The sequence below is a fragment of the Mixophyes fleayi genome, chromosome 1 (genome assembly GCF_038048845.1).
Source record: "Mixophyes fleayi isolate aMixFle1 chromosome 1, aMixFle1.hap1, whole genome shotgun sequence".
Classification (NCBI taxonomy): domain Eukaryota; kingdom Metazoa; phylum Chordata; class Amphibia; order Anura; family Limnodynastidae; genus Mixophyes; species Mixophyes fleayi.
The window spans coordinates 96,146,675-96,166,941 of record NC_134402.1 but is presented as its reverse complement, the minus strand read 5'-3'; the positions used below and the strand labels follow the sequence as shown (position 1 = coordinate 96,166,941).

The 20,267-nt window shown below is 45.1% G+C and overlaps 1 long non-coding RNA gene across 1 annotated transcript; it reads right to left on the bottom strand.

Moving 5' to 3' along the window:
• Positions 1–329: 329 nt before the first annotated feature.
• Positions 330–15,729, bottom strand: LOC142140452 (uncharacterized). Its single transcript, XR_012688490.1, has 3 exons — positions 15,590–15,729; positions 15,077–15,210; positions 330–1,330 (listed from the first exon to the last, which is right to left on the bottom strand). It is a non-coding gene; the product is annotated as an uncharacterized LOC142140452 (long non-coding RNA).
• Positions 15,730–20,267: the final 4,538 nt, after the last annotated feature.

Here is a 20,267-nt window from a genome sequence, read left to right as displayed (position 1 = left end):
AACAGGTCAGGAAAATAGCATATGTACATTTATATTTTTTCATTGTCTTCATCCTGGACAATAACTCAGTCACTGCTGAGCGTCACTCCTTCTCTCACTATAAACATTCCATACAGATACTCAGAACTCATGTACAACCATCTTGTTCTATACAGGTTTGTCTATTTATTTAATTCTGGTTTTCATCCTTCTAAAATATAGGGCCTACAATTTATCAGACTTTATTCCCCTACAGAGCACTAGCTTTCATGTCTGCATATCTTTTTATTTGTTTGAAACTGTAGCAGGCCACCCGCAAGAATCCCAAAAATAAATTAATGTCCGGAGTCTTTGAACGTTCTACTTTCCCACCTTTTAACAAGCTTTATTTATTGGACTCTGTTACATTTTCTGCAGTCTTCTCAGTTAATTGATATTAAGCTTAGTAAAAAAAATGTTGAGTAAATAGCAAGAATCATACATTATATCAGCTATCCCCAGCCATTAAAATGTCTCAGTGTACTGTAAATATTTGAAGCAAACAAATGAGAGTGCGCACACAAACAAGCGTAGAGGAAATCAGACGTTATCTTCTGCTCTTCATAAAGAGCTCTAAGTCCATAGCCAGCGACGTCCTCTGACATCAGTGCTTGTCTCATCTTCTCAAATCCTCACATATTCTGAATTTGTTTCTGCTGATGTCCAATGTTACGTAACAGATAGCAGTTACAATAACACACAAAAAAGCAAGCCATTTTTTTTTTTTTCAAACTCCTGAAGCATTATAACATTTCCCCTTGTCATCCTTATTCAATGGACAAATGTAAAAACATGATTTGGTTGTTTGAGGCACACTATCGTCCTATAACACTTTGAAGGCACTAGTGATTCAAGGAAATCTTGTTTTCTTAGGCAAACTTGAATCCATAAACAAGCAGAATAAAAAAGAGATCAGAAAAGTGAGTGATACTTATGTGCCATAAAAAACAAAATATTTATTCCTGCTATTCTATGTTCTAGACGGCTTACTTACATATATATTTAATGTGCAGTTTAACATGTGTCTATCAGGTTAGCTGAAGGCGTGTCTGACTTGTTACATGATGAGAAACTGCTGTCAGGTGACAGCTTTGGCTCCCGGTCACTTCCTCTTATGGCTTCTACATAAAAGTTCCCACGTATCCAATCTACAGGTCGTCGCTCTCTACCAGTGCCGGCTGCAGGTGCACTGGGTTTGCTTCTGGTAAGAAAGCTGCTTTGATGTCCAGCCCTTGGTCAGAAAGTGCTGCATAGCGACTAGTGGAAAGCCGTACTTTCCTTGTCTTGGGAGTGTGTGATTGTTGCCACTGAGCTGTGAAGAAGCAGAAAGACGAAGGTAGTTGTACAGTAGGTGTAGAGCTCATATCATTCTACATGCACAAAGAGAATGGACTTGCAGTGTTTTATATCATTTTGTGACGTCTGAGAAACTGTCCAATGTGATCTTGTAAAAAAAAAAAATATGCAACTATTTGTATGATAGATGTAGTATAAAATGCTCAGTGTTAATACCTTGACACAACTTATAACCTTTATTGTTAAATTCTTAACTATACTTAACTAAAATAACCACACGGACACAGTATATGCGAAAGGTTCAGCAACGTGCGGCCATTAAACGGTAGCACCTTCGATTAGTCACTAACTGCACCGCTCTCCTACCCACCGCTGAAACCCTTTAACGGGTTATCAGCCCGCCATATGAACCCCTGACCACTGAAACTAACTGCCCATAAATCTGCAATATAAACAATTCTAAACCTTGATTATTTAAGTGGACCCCATCAGGGTGAAAAAATTGAGTATCCCTTACGGATATCCATGGGTGTGGAACTACTGTACCCCCCAAAGCAAGGACTACTTTGCAGCTTTGTTGGTCTTTCTTAGTATGGACTGCATTTTGGGAGCAGCAATTGTAACTCTCCAGTTGATACGTGGAATAATATGTGACCAAAACCATTTAATCTCTGGCCACTTCGCATGCATAGCTTTAAAATCTTCCCTCATGTTTATAATTAATTCCAGTGATTTAGCTTGCCCTAAATCGTTACCTCCAGCATGCACACCTACAATATCAGGGGAACCGTGACTATTAATTTCTTCTTCAAGTAGGGTTTTAATCGAAAGCCATCTAAGGCCCCTTTTTCCCACCCATTTTATATCTACTGGGCTGGAAAATAATGCCCAATCATAGGCCAAATTGTGTTTTTCTGCCCAAAAAACATATGAGTGGCCTAAAACCCATATGGTTGTCTTCCTGTTCACAGCACCTATAACCAAAGAAACATGTTTCACTTATTAGAACCATTTAATAACTATTTCAATTAGAGCAATGTAAGTATTTAGTAAGTTAAATGAAGGGGCTGACCCCTACACACAGCAGTAGATCAATTCTCTATATAAGTTCTTTAATTCGTGTAACCAAGCGTGTCCGTCTTAATCTAAAATCGGCTTACTAGTATTCCTGGAAATGTCACTCCAAGTAAAATCATTAACGACCGGACAGCTTTACCAAAGAACCTTATGCTACTATGCCCATGTGGGAAATATAAATATCTAATATGTTAAAGGGGACTGATCTCTGCATACAACAGCAGATCCAATACTTATATGAAAGTTCGTTTGTGAGGACACCGGGGTTAGAACCAAAGCTCACTAGATACCCTGTCCTCTAGGTTCACAGGTCACACAGGTAAGGAGACAGGAAAGAAATAATAATCCCTTTTATTAAACAAAGTGTACACACTTAGTAAAATACAACAGTGCTCCCCAAGGAGAAACTTGTGCCCCCACCAAATATATCAAGTGTCAGAAAATCACCAGTGCAAGTAAAAACTCCCCAACAAAGTCCCCAGCAGGTTACCTCCAAGCACAGAGTCCTAGCAGGCCCAAACTCCTGATAATAAAATCCACAGCTGACAATCCAAGTGGGCCACGGTTTCTGATCCTTAAGGTGGGTCTGTGTATCTTTCTGATCCCAGCCGCTCGGCCAACTCTCCACCAGCTTGGTGGGACCCTGGGTATAGTCTCCCTACCGATGTAGGCTCACCAATTCCCCAGAATCTGCGAGTGTCTCCCGATGGAGTGGTAACAGAATCAGTCCTAGAGGTACACTGTCCGATCTCTGTCAAGAAGCTCCTGCCTTAAGCATTCCTTTAAGGCCCTGCGAGAATATGGTTACTCTCCAACAGTCCAAGTCCTCACTGTCACAAGATTCTCCAACAACTCCCTTTTGTCCCTTCCACAACCCCCCACTTATTGTCCTCTTCTGATTGGTGGTGTGGAGAGTTTGGGTGGTAACAGGGGTGGAAATAGTGCATGACATCAGTGGTCTCCCCCCTGCGGTGATGGTGCCATTCGGACTGTGTTGCAGACTTGCTAGAACAATAGTTAGCAAACAGGGAGAGACCCCCTCCTGATTTTAGATAAGGTCCTGACCCTCCTCTTTTTAACCCGTTCCACTACTTTTTGATGTCACAGGGTCCACAGCTGATTCACACTTCCTGTGAGCTGCCTCTCCCCTCCCTCTCTGGACACCACAGCAATAACAGATCTGGCCACCGGGCGGCATTTAATAACAGAGTGGGCCATGGTTGTTCAGTTGGCCCACTGAGGACAGACCGGGTTGGCAGGATATTCTCAATATAAGGCCCGGGTCTGTCACATCGTTAAATATACAAAACCAAGCATGTCCATCCTAAATCTAAGATCGCTTTACTAATCCGACTAATGTCATTGGATATATAACCAAGCGAAATCCTTACCGATCGAACAGCTTTATCAAAATGAACTAATATCATTGTTTATTGCAATAACGACCAAGCAGCCACAGAAATAATGTGATGCTTTAACTTGTAAATACTAACTCAGCCGCACAGGCTGCTAATAATCAATCTAATCGTGACACGTGAATGTGGGAGGGAGGGTAGGGGAAGTTAGCCCATATGTAGGACAAAAAAACCGAGACACCCCGGAGGCCAATAGCCAATCAGGCCTTTATCCAGGAGAAACGGGGAAAAAAATCCCCTCATGTCCTCGTTAAAAGCGACAAGCAGCATAGCCATGGGTTAACGAGTTGGCGAGGCAAAAGCCCATTAAACTAGGATTGCGGGCGAATATAAGTTTTATAGGCCTTGGATTTCCAACGGCCAATAGCCTGAATGTCCGCAGGGGAAGCACCTTTCTCAGCTGCAGCTGTAGCCACCCCGATTCTAAATGAATGGGTACCATACAAGGACGGATCTAATCCGATATAGCTTAATGAATGTTTAAATAGGGCATTAAACTGAAATTTAGAAAGCGGTGATCTATCTGCATGCAGTAGCCACATATCCCCTCCTTTAGGACGAATCAGAGAAAATTTTGAACACAATATCACCGGACAAATGTTTGAATCTTCGTGTGTACATATGTTGAACCACTGTCCAGGCTTAAACTGATTGGTTTTTGATTGGGTCAACTTACAAGAAACATGTGTAGAATTAATATGTGTGTGCTTAGCCAATAAAGCATTTCCAATATCGGTGTTAGATCGTGCCACTAGTTTGCTTATTCTAAAAGCCCCATGGAAGGCCATACAAAAAGCTGTACTAAATAACAATGCTTCATATGGATTTGAAGCAACTGATGAAAGTGCCCCTACCAATTGTTTCAATACTTCAATGGAAATGGGACACCTAGAGTCAGCCTCTACTGGTCGTTCCCTCACCCAACCTTTCAACGCTTTAGAAATCATGAATCCTTTTGTTGGGTCTGGAAACCCATGCAGGCGTGCCATAAATGAAATGCCAGCAAGTGTAAACGCCATATTAGATTTAGTATAACCCTGTAAATATCTGTTCCACATGAATTCTAAGATGGGTTCATTCTGACCTGAGGGAAAAGCACCCGGGCATGTGTTCAGAAATAATTGCCATTGTTGTCATGAAGCACGATAAGATCGTCTAGTAGAAGGGGCCAATGAAGCTTCTGCCAGGTCCTTTATACCGACTCGACCATCTGCCAAGCGGAAAGAGGACAAGGAGTTCCAATTAAATTAGCGTGTGGGACAAGTGTTCTAAATAGACTCCACTGAAAACGAGATAAAGAGTCGGCTACCTGATTCTCTATTCCTGGGACATGTTTAGCCCGGAAAGAAATATCAAACTTTAAGCACAAAAGTACCAGTCTGCGCAAAAGATTGACCGCAGGTAACGAAGTTGACTTTTGTTGATTAATGGCCTGGACTACACCTAAATTGTCACACCAAAAAAATTACATTTTGGCCCGACAAACTACTGGACCACAATTCAAGGGACAATACTATTGGAAATAATTCCAATACCAATAGATTTTTAACTAAACCGTTTTGTCTCCATTCCATAGGCCAAGAGGAAGCACACCATTCCCCTTTAAAAAAGGCTCCGAAGCCATAAGCTCCGGAGGCATCTGTATGGAGCTCTAATTCTAAACTAGCTACAATAGGAGACTGCCAAATCCGCACTCCATTAAAATCTTTTAAGAATGTGGACCAGATCCGAAGGTCATATCGGATGTCCATGGCTAAACGAAGCCGAGCATGAGGCTTCGTTAAACCCGCTGTAGCTAATTGCAACTTTCTGCAGAAAATCTTTCCCATTGGAATGACTCGAGCAAAGTTCAATAATCCTAACAATGATTGTATCCCCTTCAAAGGACTTGTGTCTGAACTTAAAACTTCTGAGATAACGAAAACTAACTTATCAATCTTTTCTTTGGGTAGACGACAACATCCTGCTGTGGTATCGATTTCAATACCCAAGAAAGACAAACAATCAATAGGGCCTTCAGTTTTGTCATGGGCTATTGGTACTCCCATAACGGTAAAAAGAGATTTTGCCGAAAACAATACGTCTGCGCAAACTGACGATGCGGCTGGGCCAATGAATAAAAAATCGTCTAAATAATGAGCCAGGCCAACGTGGCCTGTTCCTGCTTGTATACACCAATGCAGGAAAGAACTAAAATATTCGAAATATGCGCAAGATACCGAACATCCCATTGGAAGACAGCGATCAATATAGTAGCCATCTTGCAATTTAAAACCCATGAATCTGAAAGATTCTGGGTGAAGGGGAAGCAATCTAAATGCTGATTCTATGTCTATTTTAACTAACAGCGCACCTTTCCCAAATGATCTAACAAGCTTTAATGCCTCTTCGAAAGACTGATAGCTCACTGAACTGTGTCTCTCGTCAATGGCATCGTTCACTGAAAAACCCGGGGGATGAGACAGGTGTTGGATTAAACGGTATTTACCTGCCGTTTTCTTTGGCACAACACCAACAGCGGACAATATTAAATCCGCAAAAGGAGGTAAGTTAAATGGGCCTAACATACGTCCCAGGGTGACTTCCTTATTAACTTTATCCCACAATACTTTGGAAAGAAGAGACGCTGATTTAAATTCCGACCATCACTAGACCGCACCAGTCCAACAATAGGCAACCTAAAACCATCAGTAAAACCATTGTGGAGAAATTTGGCATGCAGGGTGTCTGGATAGAAACCCAACCATCTATATAGACAATCCAAATTAACTGGTGAAGGAGCCTTGTGCAGCAGCTCCTGACATGCCCCGACCCCTTCCACGGGTCGCTGTATTCCTTGTACAATACTTTGCTGAATGGGCATGATTCTCCTCTGCCGCAGGTGGAATTGTTGAAAGCAAAACATCTATTCTGCTTCCTACGGGGGGCACTATACCCCCCAGTTCCTGGAAACCTATCATTTCCAAATTGACCCCCACCCGAAGGGCGCATAAGTTCCGACCAAGTTTCCATATCTTTACATTCAAATGGGATACGATCTAGCCCTTCAGCCTTCTCCCTAAAGCTCTCATCATATCTCCTCCATGCATTATGCCCATCTTTATTTGCCATTTCAGTTATCAAGTGAAGATAACGCCATACGTCAATTAGGGCTGCCGGTCTGGTATCTAAATAGCATGCCGCAAAAACACAGTATCCTGAAACCCAATTATTAAAGGAGCGAAACGCTTCTTCACCGATACCCCCTTTAGCACAAGCCGTGGCCAACTCTTTCTTACTTTTCTTTGTCAGTGAAAACATATCTACAAACACACCTTTTCTAATTCGATCTTTCATACATGGCCTCACACCTGTTAACAGCGCTGTATTGTCACAGCGTACCATGGGGCCACCTAACGCAGCTCGTGGAGCCATTGTCGCAGACGCTATCTTAGCTGGGTGACTCAAGTGATTTTTCAACAATCTAAGGAGCTTGCGCGAGCCTTGTTCGTCATCCGACGAATCGTCATCAGTAGATAACATAGGGGGACTATGTGTCTGTGTTCGTGACTGGTGCATAATTAAAAAATTATTCTCACCGACTGCAGTTCCCGAGATCCCTGGTCTTGGGGCGCATTGTCAGTTGTCCTATTTGCTTGAAGCGTTCTTTCTCCTATCGGTGCTCCTTGTGACGAGGACCCGGTTGCTTCTGCAACACTCGATACAGCTCCTTGACGTTCCTGTGTTACTGGGTGAGAGGATATGTTAGCCAACGGTACTGGATCAGATCTACCAACCCCTACTTGTCCTACACTATAGGCGGGTGTAGTTATATTGATACCCGTATTTATTCTAAAACCCGGGGTTGGTGGCTGAGGACCTATATTATCAGCTCCCAAAACAATATTACTCTGGCCAAAAACCTGTTGGGAGAATGGGCTTTGAACCTGTGAAGCTGTGTTAAAATAATCATGGGGCAGTCTCCTATCTTGTGGAGGATAGGGGGCTGACCACTGCGAGTCTGTATTAAGGTTGCTTTGCAAAGCAGGAGGTGGAAAGGGCTGGGACCATGCTGCGGGGGTATTAACATTTTCTATATTCTGCATTGTTGGGTGTGGGAATCTGTTCTGATTGGGTAACGGTGGGTATGGCATATTTATTACTGGCATTGCCACGTAATCACGGCGAGACCATGTATTGTCTGTACCAGAGGGTCTGAATGAGACATCATCCGATGAAGGATGACGTCCCTGTCACGATCCCTGGGTAGGTTGTGATGGTTGACTCCACATCATTTCATCTTGTGAGAATAGCAGGGGCGATTGTAACTCATACCTACGGGGAGCACCCAATGCCGCAGAAGTATTATCAATTATATGTGGGCATCCTCTACCTCTTGACCACCCCTCGGGCATGAGAGGTGGTAGTCTTAAAGGGGCATGATGGTGTTGGCCAGCTGTATAATAATGACCTGCTGGATTTGTTGAAGGGGTTAAGTTTATGTTTACCAAGCTGTCATTATTAAAATTACCAGCAGGGGGAGTTCCAGGGCTAAAAACACTAGTGTTAAGATGTCTATTAACATTTGCTGGAGCAACCATGTGCCCACTGACTTCTGCATACCTGTCACTTGCCACAGGTTTGTTTTGTACTAGGGGATTGTGTCTATTTCTAGTGCTTGAAGGAGAGGAGGTTCTACCCCTCCTCCCCCTTCTCCCTCTCTGCCTACCCAAGCCAACTGCCGATGGGCGCACAGCCCTCTCCGGTGCATGTGCCCTTCTCCCTCTGGCACTTCTATACAGCACCTGCTGACCGGAGTCTCTGCTGAGCTCCGGAGCAGATGCTGGACTTGTGAGCATATCGTCTGCGGCGGCATGAGGCTCCCCTCGGCCGCCCGCAGACTCACTAGTAGGGGATTCTGAAATGGCCACCGGACTCTGTGAAGGGGGGGGGGCTACCGCCACAACAGCGGTCACGGCTTCACCGCTATCTAGGTACCGGGCTGGGGGGGGCACCTGACGGCGGGGACGGGACATGACTGGGACAGTAATATTAATAAAGAAAAGGGGGGATATATACTATGGGACGGTGACTCTGGACAAAAACAAGGTGAGAGGGGGGGGGGGGGCGGATGGTGGGAGCTGATGACAGGACGGGCACTTGCAGGATGGACACTGAAGTAATTACTGACAGGAAAAGTGAGGTAAATTAACCAAATAAAGGCAAGAAGGTACAGGAAATTAAAGATAAAGATTAAAGATTTGAAATATAAGATAGAAAATAATTTATTAAAACACAATCCTTAGCTATCTCTGGAGATGCTTCCTATCCGCAGACCAGGAACCAAGAGAGGGCCAGCCCACTCCCCCAGTGTGATTTATCCCTTCACTAGCCCCTCCCCCTTTTAACTACGATTGGCTGGCAGTGATAATTATTTAACTCTTAAGGGCTCGTGTTGTCAACTATAACACAATATTTTAATTGCCCTCAGCTTAAGGCTTCACTTTAACAAAGCAAGGCAGGAGTTGTGATATGGTAAATGATTGTGTTCTCAACATGTAACACACATAAGACACTGTTTATTGTGGTAATTGCACACATATTGCATGTGTTTTATTTTCACTTCAGCTCAAAATTCTCAAATAATGCAGCACTTATCTGCAGCCTTAATTAAAACTATCCTTAAGAAAGTGCAAATCTGCTTTTGCACAGTTTAAATTTCATTCTGTGCTGTGTTTGTGTGGATGAACCTACTGTCATAGTACAGTGCATTACTATTATTATAAATTTTTATTTATAGGGCGCCACTAGGTGTCCGTAGTGCCGTACAGGGACAAACGATTACAATACGAGGTGAGACAGCACAGTACATAAACAATAAACACAGTAACACAAATAACTTATCAAGGGGTATGAACACCTCAAGGGGAGGTTCATAGTGTTTTTTAAAGCTGGGAGTCTACAGCACACGACTTGTTACAGATTATTATTACATGAACTGTTAGAGATTCTCACAATATACTGATCGGTTGGTCCTAAGTTATATAGCATATAACTGCTGACAGTGAGGGGACATGAGGGCTGCCTTTAACGCAGGAGACTATCTAGATGTGCCCATATCTTACACTTGCAGCCTGTTGTGCTTAGAGAGGCAGATCGGGGGCATTAACATACAAGTGCAGTACATTGATGGTTCCCCTTTCAGTAAGCTCAAAGCACAGCTGGAGAGGGCGGGGGAGGGGAGAGGGAAGATACGCATACAACGGAGCCCAAGAGGCAGGGCGCGGATGCCAGGGAGACCCCCAGAGGGGAGAGGAGGGAGTGAGAGGGGAGGGAGGTGGAGGGAACTGGAGGAGGGCTAGGTAGCTGGAGAGCAGAGTTAGAAGTGGTGGAAACAGGAGAAGAGATGGCCCTGCTCAAGGGAGCGTACAATCTAAGGGGTGGGGTAGACAGATAGAGAGACAAAGGGGAGAGAAGGAGGAACAAAGGCAGACTAAGGGAAGGGGAATGAAGGGGGAGAGGTAGAAGATAAGGTAAGAAGTTAAGTGGGAGACTGGAAGGCTTCAAGAAAAAGGTGGGTTTTTAAAGCCCGTTTGAAACTGGACAGATTAGGGGAAGTTCTGATGGAAGGGGGGAGCTTGTTCCAGTAGAGGGGGGCAGCGCGGGCGAAGTCTTGGATACACGCGTGGGAGGAGGTAATCAGGGGAAAAGGAAAAGGTTATTGAACAGCACCAAACAGGGGAAGGATATAGGAAGATTTCAAAGACTTTTAATATCCACTAGAGCACTGTCAAGCCCCTCAAAGAAATAGAAAGAATATAGTGTACAAGTTAACCCGTGCATGATACTCATGCATTCTAGTCAAATCAATCTACTTAAGGTGTTAAAAAGGTTCTTGTCATGCATTTGGGCCATAGCCCAGGCCTCCTCAGGGAAAGAGCATTACTTCCCGACATAAGCGCCCTTTTTTAACGTGGTTTTGTCCACATGTCACCACCTCATCATTCTTCTCCATCACCTCATCCTTCATTTTCATTGCCACATCTATCCAGATGTCTATCCAGACACAGGGATCTCTCTCAGCGGTCCTGAGTATCACACTCCTCTCACTCTGTCACCCCCGGCAACCACCAACCACTCCCCACTGTCACCCCCGGCAACCACCAACCACTCCCAACTGTCACTTCTCCTTCAAGAAATATATATATATATTTTTAAAATCTTTATAAACACTTTTAACAATTAACAAATTAAATTAACAAATTAAAAACATCTTAGTATACCAAATTTCAGCCCTTTCTGAATTTTTTTCCCCACACACACTAAGAATTTAGTAGGTCAGTGTATAACTCCGCCCAGCAGGTGGCGCTGCAGCTTGGTTTTATTTTTTTCACACACACACAGACAGACTAACACACGCCACTAGACATTTATATTACAGATGGTGACAGAATTCTATAACAAAGACTGGAGAGGTTGTACGTGAGACAACAATAGTACAAGCACTTTACAAAACCGCTTTATGGAAGATTGTATGGTCTCATGAGATCAAGGGATAGATTTACTAAACTGCAGGTTTGAAAAAGTGGAGATGTTGCCTATAGCAACCAATCAGATTCTAGCTATCATTTATTTAGTACATTCTGCAAAATGACAGCTAGAATCTGATTGGTTGCTATAGGCGACATCTCTACTTTTTCAAACCCGCAGTTTAGTAAATATACCTCCAAGAGTGAGCTTTTTGACCTAGAAACTAAGTTTGGTGAAAACCTAAAAGTGTGCATCATCCCCAAACACTATGTGAAGCATTGTGCCCAGAGCTGGGGAAGGTTTAGGTTTTTGTTTTTAGATGTAACGTTAAAGATGATTTTGTAATGATCAGTGGTATGAATTCCAGAATACATCAATTTTGATTCTATCATGTAAGAAAAAAATATGTGAAAAAATCTGAATGGGGTGAATATTTTTTATAGTCACTGTATGGCCAATTTCACAAGTCAACAAACACATCTATTCACACTCAGACTGCGCACAGGTATAGTCCATCTATACATCCACCCATCTGTTTATTAAATAGTGCTATAACAAGTAGTCGATACACACATATCACATAAGCAATACTAGGCAGTGCTTCATTTTAAGTCCAAAAAGTAATTACACAAACTTAAATAACTTATCAAGGGGTATGAACACCTCAAGGGGAGGTTCATAGTGTTTTTTAAAGCTGGGAGTCTACAGCACACGACTTGTTACAGATTATTATTACATGAACTGTTAGAGATTCTCACAATATACTGATCGGTTGGTCCTAAGTTATATAGCATATAACTGCTGACAGTGAGGGGACATGAGGGCTGCCTTTAACACAGGAGACTATCTAGATGTGCCCATATCTTACACTTGCAGCCTGTTGTGCTTAGAGAGGCAGATCGGGGGCATTAACATACAAGTGCAGTACATTGATGGTTCCCCTTTCAGATGTGTTTTATTTTGTGTTACACAGGTCTTCAAATACATTTGGTAGGACTGATTGCAAGTTTTGGAATTGATTTTGATTGCTGTACTGTGGAGATGGTGCCCGAGAAGCGGGCGAAGGTACCCGCCATCGCTGTGTCCCTGGAGGGACAGAAGACGTGCCTGGTGCCCGTGAAGGGGGTGAAGAGTCCCCTGGTAGCTGAGCCCTGCAAGCGGGTGAAGAAAGAAGGTTACTCACCCGTCCAGCGATCCAGCGGCGGTGAGTATGGCTTCTTCCTTGCAGGTCTTGTGCGCGGGGGAAGGATGAGCCAATCAGGGCTCATCTTTCCCCACTGGCCAATCAGCGGCCGGATGCGCAAGCCAATCGCGTCTCGCGCCCGGCCATTCAAAAGATTGGCGCCGACGCGAGCCAATCAGCGCTCGCGCCGGCTAATGACGTCACGCCGGCGACTATATAAGTCGCCGGGTGGCGCCATTTTGACAGAAGAGAGTCGGCGGCAGAGGGAGAAGGACGTCGTGGGACGTCCGGAGCAGAAGAAGGCCAGAAGCGGCGGAGATCGTCGGCGGGGAGCCCTTGTAAGGGCTGAGAGCGCCCCCGCCAAGCAGCCCTCAACAGCGCCGAACCGGAGAAGAGGCGCCGCCGGCTGGAGGGTCTGGAAGATCCGGAGAAAGAGGAAGAAGACGGCGTGGCAAGCTGAGATTCCTGCGCAGAGCAGGTAAGTGACTCAGCGTTAATTCGGGCACTAGGCCCGAGGCCACGGTCGGGCACAAGGCCCGTTGGCACAGAGTATCAGGGGCACAAGGCCCAGGGACTTGGGCACTAGGCCCCGATAAAGTTAGTGGGCCAGTAGGCCATTTTGATAACGGGGACAAGCCCCTGTTAGCTAGGCAGGGGGCGTGAGGGCCCCAGGTGTACAAGGGCACAAGGCCCTTAGGTAGTTAGTGGCTTAGAGGCCATAGGAAGGCCACAGGGCCTGGTTAGGGGCTGGTAGCCCATAGGCTATAAAGGGCACAAGGCCCTAGTAGATAGCTAGGGAGGCCACAGGCCTCGGTAGGCAGGGGCTAGGACCCCTAGGTAGCAGGGCACAAGGCCCGAGTTAGTGGGCTCAGAGCCCTGAGGTAGAGAGGGGGCTGAGGCCCATTAATCAGAGCGCAAGGCTCTGTTTGTAGCTGGGCAGAGGCCCATGGTGTGAAGGGCAGACGGCCCTGGTGGTGATGAGGTAGAGGCGTGGGAGCCTCGTGAGTGTAGGCGCGGTCCTGTGTGAGGTGAGCACACGTGGTTAGGAGGTACAGTAGAACGGAGGCTCCTGTGGTGCTGTAGCAACCGGCTGGTTGGCTAACAGCGGTGTGCTCTGGTAAGTAGCTTACAAAGTACTGTATATTGTATTCTGTCTGTGCGGCGGGTATTGTTGAATTACAGTATTTTGGGTGTGCTATGTAATTGTGTCCAGGGGCAAGACGTCAGGCCCCCATTAAAGGTAGGCTCTTGTTCCTGTGGTTTCCTGTGTTAACCCGTGCTGTGAGGACAAGTGTAGTTACCAGCATACACATAGTCAGGGGAGAACACACGTAGTTTTCCTGTCCCGTAGGTCCCCGGGGTCACACTGGTACCCAGAGGGGGTGGCTGAGTGAGTTGGTGGCAGTGCAGCACACCTTGAGGCAGTTCCAGGGACGGCCGTGGTTCTGATCAAGGGTCCTCAAGGCCGGTTCCGTGCAGGTGGACCTGTGGTTCCGGACGTAGGGACACGTGTGAGATACCCGTGTACAGGCAGTCGGGCGGTTCAGTTCGATCGGCTGTTCCGTGCGGCAGTCGGCCCACGGGTTAGTGTGCTGTTCTACTGAGCCTCAGCCGGGCTTAAAGAACCGGTCCTTAGGGTTTGTGGGTGACCCCATAGCAAGAAGGCAGCTTCTTGGTACGACCTGGGTGAGGGGGTTAGGAACCGCCCTCCGGTTTAGTCCGTGAACACCGGCTGGTGTTCCCTGTAGTGTGTAAGTGAGCAGTTCCGTTAGTGCACCACACCTAGTTAGTCATAGTGGTTTGACTTAGTTGCGTTGCCGACCATTAGAACGTTGTTAGGGTCGGGTCACTGTTGTAGTCAGTCCAGTTTTGTGGGTGCCATCTTAGTCTCACTGAGAGCGTAGAGGGAGGCTGTGTGTTCTTGTCATCCGCAGGAGTCGGGAAGGTGCAGGAGAACCGGATCGGAAGTGGGAGTGTCCCGGTGAGTATCACGCTCGATTCCTCCTTTCGGTTAGGCCCTCACCGGCAGGTGTGTGAGGTACTTGAGGCGGGATTAGTCCTCGGACTAGTCTTGGCCTTCAGTGCCTGTAGTCCCCCGCGTCTTGGCAAGAACAAAGTGAGGAGGCGGCAAGTGAGCTTGGACTGACCGTGTCCTCGTTCTTTGCCATGGTCTCGGACAGCCCTTACCTGGTAGGCACGGCCGTAATCTCTGTCTCTATCTTAGAGGGACGTGATTGGAGGTGACTGCGGCTGCGGATCTGCTGGGATTGGATCGCAGCTGGGATATTGGAAGCGGACTGGAGGTGACCATCGTTTTCAGGGTAGGTTCTTTTGTGTTGCGTCTGTCCCTGTTTTCCCCGCAGGGGGCGTTACAGTACAGCAATGGTGATGTTTTGGAAATGACAGTCAGATAATAATACATGGTTATATGTTGCACTGTGATCAGTAAATTAATATGTATATCCATATACCTGCATATTTTCTGTTATTACTTTTGTGCTGAGATACACTTATGTTCCCAGAACAAAACTGCACATAATAAACATCATTAGCTCAGAAAGTAGAAAATAAAACTTACTGTGAACATCAAGTCTTGCAGTACAGGATACGATGCCAGCCTCATTTTTTGCTGATACAGTCTACCAGGCGGCATCCTCTTTGGTGGCACCTTAATTTAGTAGGCAGAGGTAACCATAGTTATCTTGATGCATGCTGGGAAAAGAAAGATAATAGTTACCCCCTGATACAAGAAACATGTTCAGGCTTGAAATGAACAGAGGTTAATATCATGTAATAAAATATATCCTAGTTGGATTTATTTCTAGTCTATTATCCAGTGAATATAAAATAAGCCATATAAAAATAAACGCACTAATATTAGTGAGAAGGAGCTGTAACATTCGTTGCAAAAGTAAATGATAAAACACTTGTTTGCCAATGCTGACAATTGTGTGTATCCTTGTGTATGTAAAATATATTTTATTACAAACTATATATAATATCCCTTTAAAAAGAACATGTATATAAACTGTGTCTTTCCCTGAGATTACATGTATTAATGCCAACAAATCATCATAGTGACAATACCAACCTGACTCGTTCTGTGTTGTACGTCAGCGAATCATTTTCTTTCTTCCAGAATATTTGTGGAGGAGGCATCCCAGCGACACGGCACTCCAGTCTCACTGGGTATCCTTCAGCCACACTTGTGTTTTGAAGTTTATCTACAAACACTGGTGGTTTGTGGGCATCTCTCGCTGTTGGGAGGCAGAAAATAGCCATAATTATCAACCACAATATTTAATCAGATTAAATTGCATCACTGACATGATCCTATCGGCAGTACCGTAACTAGACATTTTAGTGCCCTGGGCGAAACAGAATTTGGTGCCCCTCCCCCTATGTACCTTTATGAGAGTAGATGCCGCTTCTCAGCGGTTAAGCATCGCCGGTGTCTTCTGTCTGCTGGTGTCTTATGCTCCGTTGCTGCTTAAACGGATTCTGGAATGTTGGGGGCCTGTTTGGAAAAGAGATTGTTATTACTGACCTCCTGGAAAGTTGAGCAGTGAGTGAAGAATCTAGGTCTCCCTCCCCACAACCAGACAGTAGCTTTTTCTGTTTATAAACGAACCTCCTTCCACCCAATCAGCTCCAAAATCTAATTAATAGAATTTACAGTAAATGTCTATTTTCCCCCATATAGCCCCAACATCAAATTAATAAATAAGCCTCCCCAACCAGTTCTGACATTAAATTAATAACATTCCCATTTAATAAACAGACATACCCCACACATCAGCCCATACATTAAATTAGTAGCATTCCCATCTAATTAATAGACCTACTTCACCCCTCACCAGCTCCCACCATTAAATTAATAGCATCCCCATTTAATGGGGATGCTATTGATTTAAGCCAAATTATTCCTCACCATACCCAACATTAAATTAAAAGCCTACATATGTAACAAACAGACTCTCACCATCCCTGACATAAAAATAGTAACATTTCCATTTAACACAAATCCTCATTCCCCATCAGCCCCACAAATTATGGCTTCAAATTGAATAGTAATTATTATTATATAATTAATATTTTCTCTTCTCACCAGACCCCCCCTCCATTCACTCCAGACACCCTTCTCTCCAGACCCCTCACTCCTTCTCCCCAGACCACCTCCTCCCTCCTTTTCTCCAGACCCCCCCCCTCCCAGACCCCTCACTCCTTCTCTCCAGACCCCCCCCAGACCTCTCACACCTTCTCACCAGACTCATCACTCCTTCTCTCCAGACCCCCCCCCCCGCCAGACCACTCACTCCCCCTTACCAGACCCCTCACTCCTTCTCTCCAGACCCCCCCCCCACCCAGACCCCTCAATCCTTCTTTCCAGACCCCCCCACCCAGACCCCTTACTCCTTCTCTCCAGACCCCCCCACCAGACTCCTCACTCCTTCTTACCAGACCCCTCAATCCTTTCCAGACACCCTCCTCACCAGACCCACCCACCATTCATTCCACACACCTTCCTCTCCAGCCCCTGCTTCTGTCCTCTCCAGCCCCTGCTCCTGTCCTCTCCAGCCCCTGCTCCTGTCCTCTCCAGCCCCTGCTCCTGTCCTCTCCAGCGCTCGCTCCTGTCCTCTCCAGCCCCTGCTTCTGTCCTCTCCAGCGCTCGCTCCTGTCCTCTCCAGCCCCTGCTCCTGTCCTCTCCAGCCCCTGCTTCTGTCCTCTCCAGCTGATGATGGAGTGCTTGTAATTATTTTGGAAGAACTTTCAGCTTTTCCCAAAACTTTGCCATGAACTCTCGTCAAATGGCGTAACATAGACGAGGTTCCAAGATGGTTAAGGTCCCTCCCTCGACTGATTGTGGCTTGACATACACTACAAATGGCTATACAATTGTTGTCTGGATTTGGATAGATATAATTCCACACATAAGAAGTGGATTTTTTTGTTTTATGCCCAGGCATGACAATGGCCTTTTTCTTGTCACGTGCCAGAACTGCTGCCACTGGTGCAGGACTTACACAAACAACCTCATCCTCATCAACATCCTCATTAGCGTCCTCGTCGCCTACACAAATCTCCCCCTCATCCTCTTCTAATTTCAAAGTGGCATCCTCAATTTGTGTATCACTGGCTACACTCGGGCTTTTCAGGCACACATCAGCAGAACTGCTGAAAGGGCCCTTCTTTATGGGTACACAAACAGAATGCTCACAATTAGACATACCACTGGTGGATGGACTCTCCACAGGGATTGGTGTCATTTCTGATTCAGAGCATACATTTTCCTCTAATGCCTTACTGTTTTCTTGCAGCTCGGCTTTGATGCGTAACAGTAGTTGTGCACCAATTTACACTCCAAATTACCTTACAAGAAGAAGGCTCAGTAACATTTTTTGATCTGGCACTAATAGAGAAAGGTGAAGGCCTCATTCTTTCGTTGCCACTGCGTGTGTAGAATGGCATGTTGGCAATTATTTTTGGTTTTTTGCCAGCACCTGCTTGCTGATTCTGCTCATATGTGGACTGCTTTGAATTCATTTTAATGAGCCCAAAGCACTTGTAGTGCAAATTATTGTATTAGATAGATACTGCTAAAAAAATATGCCTTTTTGTGACAGCCAGAAAATGTAGTGTAAAACACTGGGGAATATTGAACACCCCAAAGCACTTGTAGTGCAAAATATTGTATTAGATAGATACTGCTGACAAATATGCCTTTTTGTGACAGCCAGAAAAATTATTGTTTCACACTGGGGAATATGGGAGACCCCAAAGCACTTGTAGTGCAAAACATTGAAAAATAAGCCTCCTCTATCATCCTCTCTCCCTGCTCTAACAATTGCTAATATAATTTGAATTAAAATTTGGAATTAAATAGATTCGAAATGAAAGAATAATAGAAAGAATAAGGTGTACAATTATTGCTCTGTCCCTGCTCTAATACAGCCTGTGACCTAACCCTGCTCTCTCCCTCTGTCACATGGCGATGGATTGCTGTGGAGGTATTTATGCTTTTCAGTTCTCGCGAGAACCGAGCTCAGAAATACAAATACGTCACCATGATGTTTTGCCTCGATTTCGATTCCGAATGGGCGGGAGAGTACCGATCCTACTCGGCTCGGCTCGGTATTCGGATAGGCGAAATTCGGATGGATTCGGATCTCGGGGAACCGAGCCCACCCATCTCTAATTGTAAGCTATATTCTGTTCATAAGGTCAACTTCTGCTCTACTCTGTGGAACTGTCGGCAATCAAGCAAAGCTTAAAACTATTTCTGTTTGGTGATGAGCTATGTTCTGCAGGTATCTTTAATAAGCAGGCACAGTCTAGGAGGGAGAAATGCTCTGTAGGGATTTTGTAGTTCTAATTTTTTATGAAGTTGCTTTACTGTCTCTTTCTAAGATACCCAGGCCCTAAACTACGATAAAGCTAAACTAAGAAAATGTAATAGTACTATATGTGTGTATTCCAGTGAACACACAAATCTGTGAATTAGCAGATCCACCAGTTTGTGAGTGACAGCAATCTCACTACATGATAGCGCTGAATCTGCAGCTAACCGCAGGATGTGATGACATACCATGTCTGTATTGCTCAAGGAACACATCCATTAAGGCCTCATTGCTTTTTGGAGTTTGAGTGGAAGAGTTTCAATAGTTTTCTTACATTTTAGATGGTGTGTAAGGAACCTTAATTGGACATGTTAAACCGTAAGGTTTTTGTCTATGGAATTTCATGGCTTTTTGTAAAGTAGAAATATTGATAATTTTCAAATTCTATGTATTTAAATGTGAAATCACCCACCCTCTGTACACCAACAATTCTCTATCACATGCCACCCTGCCCCCTAAATTATTACATGCCCCTCCCACTGCCAAGTAGGTTCTCTCACATGACACCCACTTTTCTCACATGCCATCTCCTGCTCATCAGCCTTTCACACATATGGGCCCCAGCTACTTTTTTATATGCCACCACCTATCAACTAGATTTTCTCTCACATACCACTCCCTGACCATAAGCTTCTAATATCAGCCCTGCACACCAGCTATTCTATCACATGCCACCTCATAACCAACAGCTTTTCGCTCACGTTACCCCATGTCTACCAGCTTTTCCCTCACATGCCACCCAACTCACCAGCTATTCTCTCACATTCCAACCTCTGCTCCGCCAGTGACAACTTCACAATTCAAAGAGCCTTCTCCGATCTCTGCACAAAATAGAGCTTTTTACTGAAACCTGCAACACACAAAAAATCTTCTAGTGACCCCTACTCATGATAGAGAATCTCATAATAAAAAGAATCTTCATCTGACCGCTGCACAATAGGTAGCGCCTTCACTTATCCATATACAACACAAGGAGCCATCCTCTGGCTATGCAAAACACAGAGAGCCATCCTCTGAACCTGCACAACACAGAGAGCCATTCTCTGACCCCTGCACAACACAGAGAGCCATCCTCTGACCCCTGCACAATACATAGAGCCATCCTCTGACCCCTGCACAATACATAGAGCCATCCTCTGACCCCTGCACAATACATAGAGCCATCCTCTGGTCCCTGCACAACACAGAGAGCCATCCTCTGGTCCCTGCACAACACAGAGAGCCTTCTTCTGACCCTGTATAACAGAGAGGTCATCCTCTGACCCCTGCAGACTACATAGAGCCATCCTCTGACCCCTGCACAACACAGAGAGCCATCCTCTGACCATGTACAACACAGAGGTTATCCTCTGATCCCTGTACAACACAGAG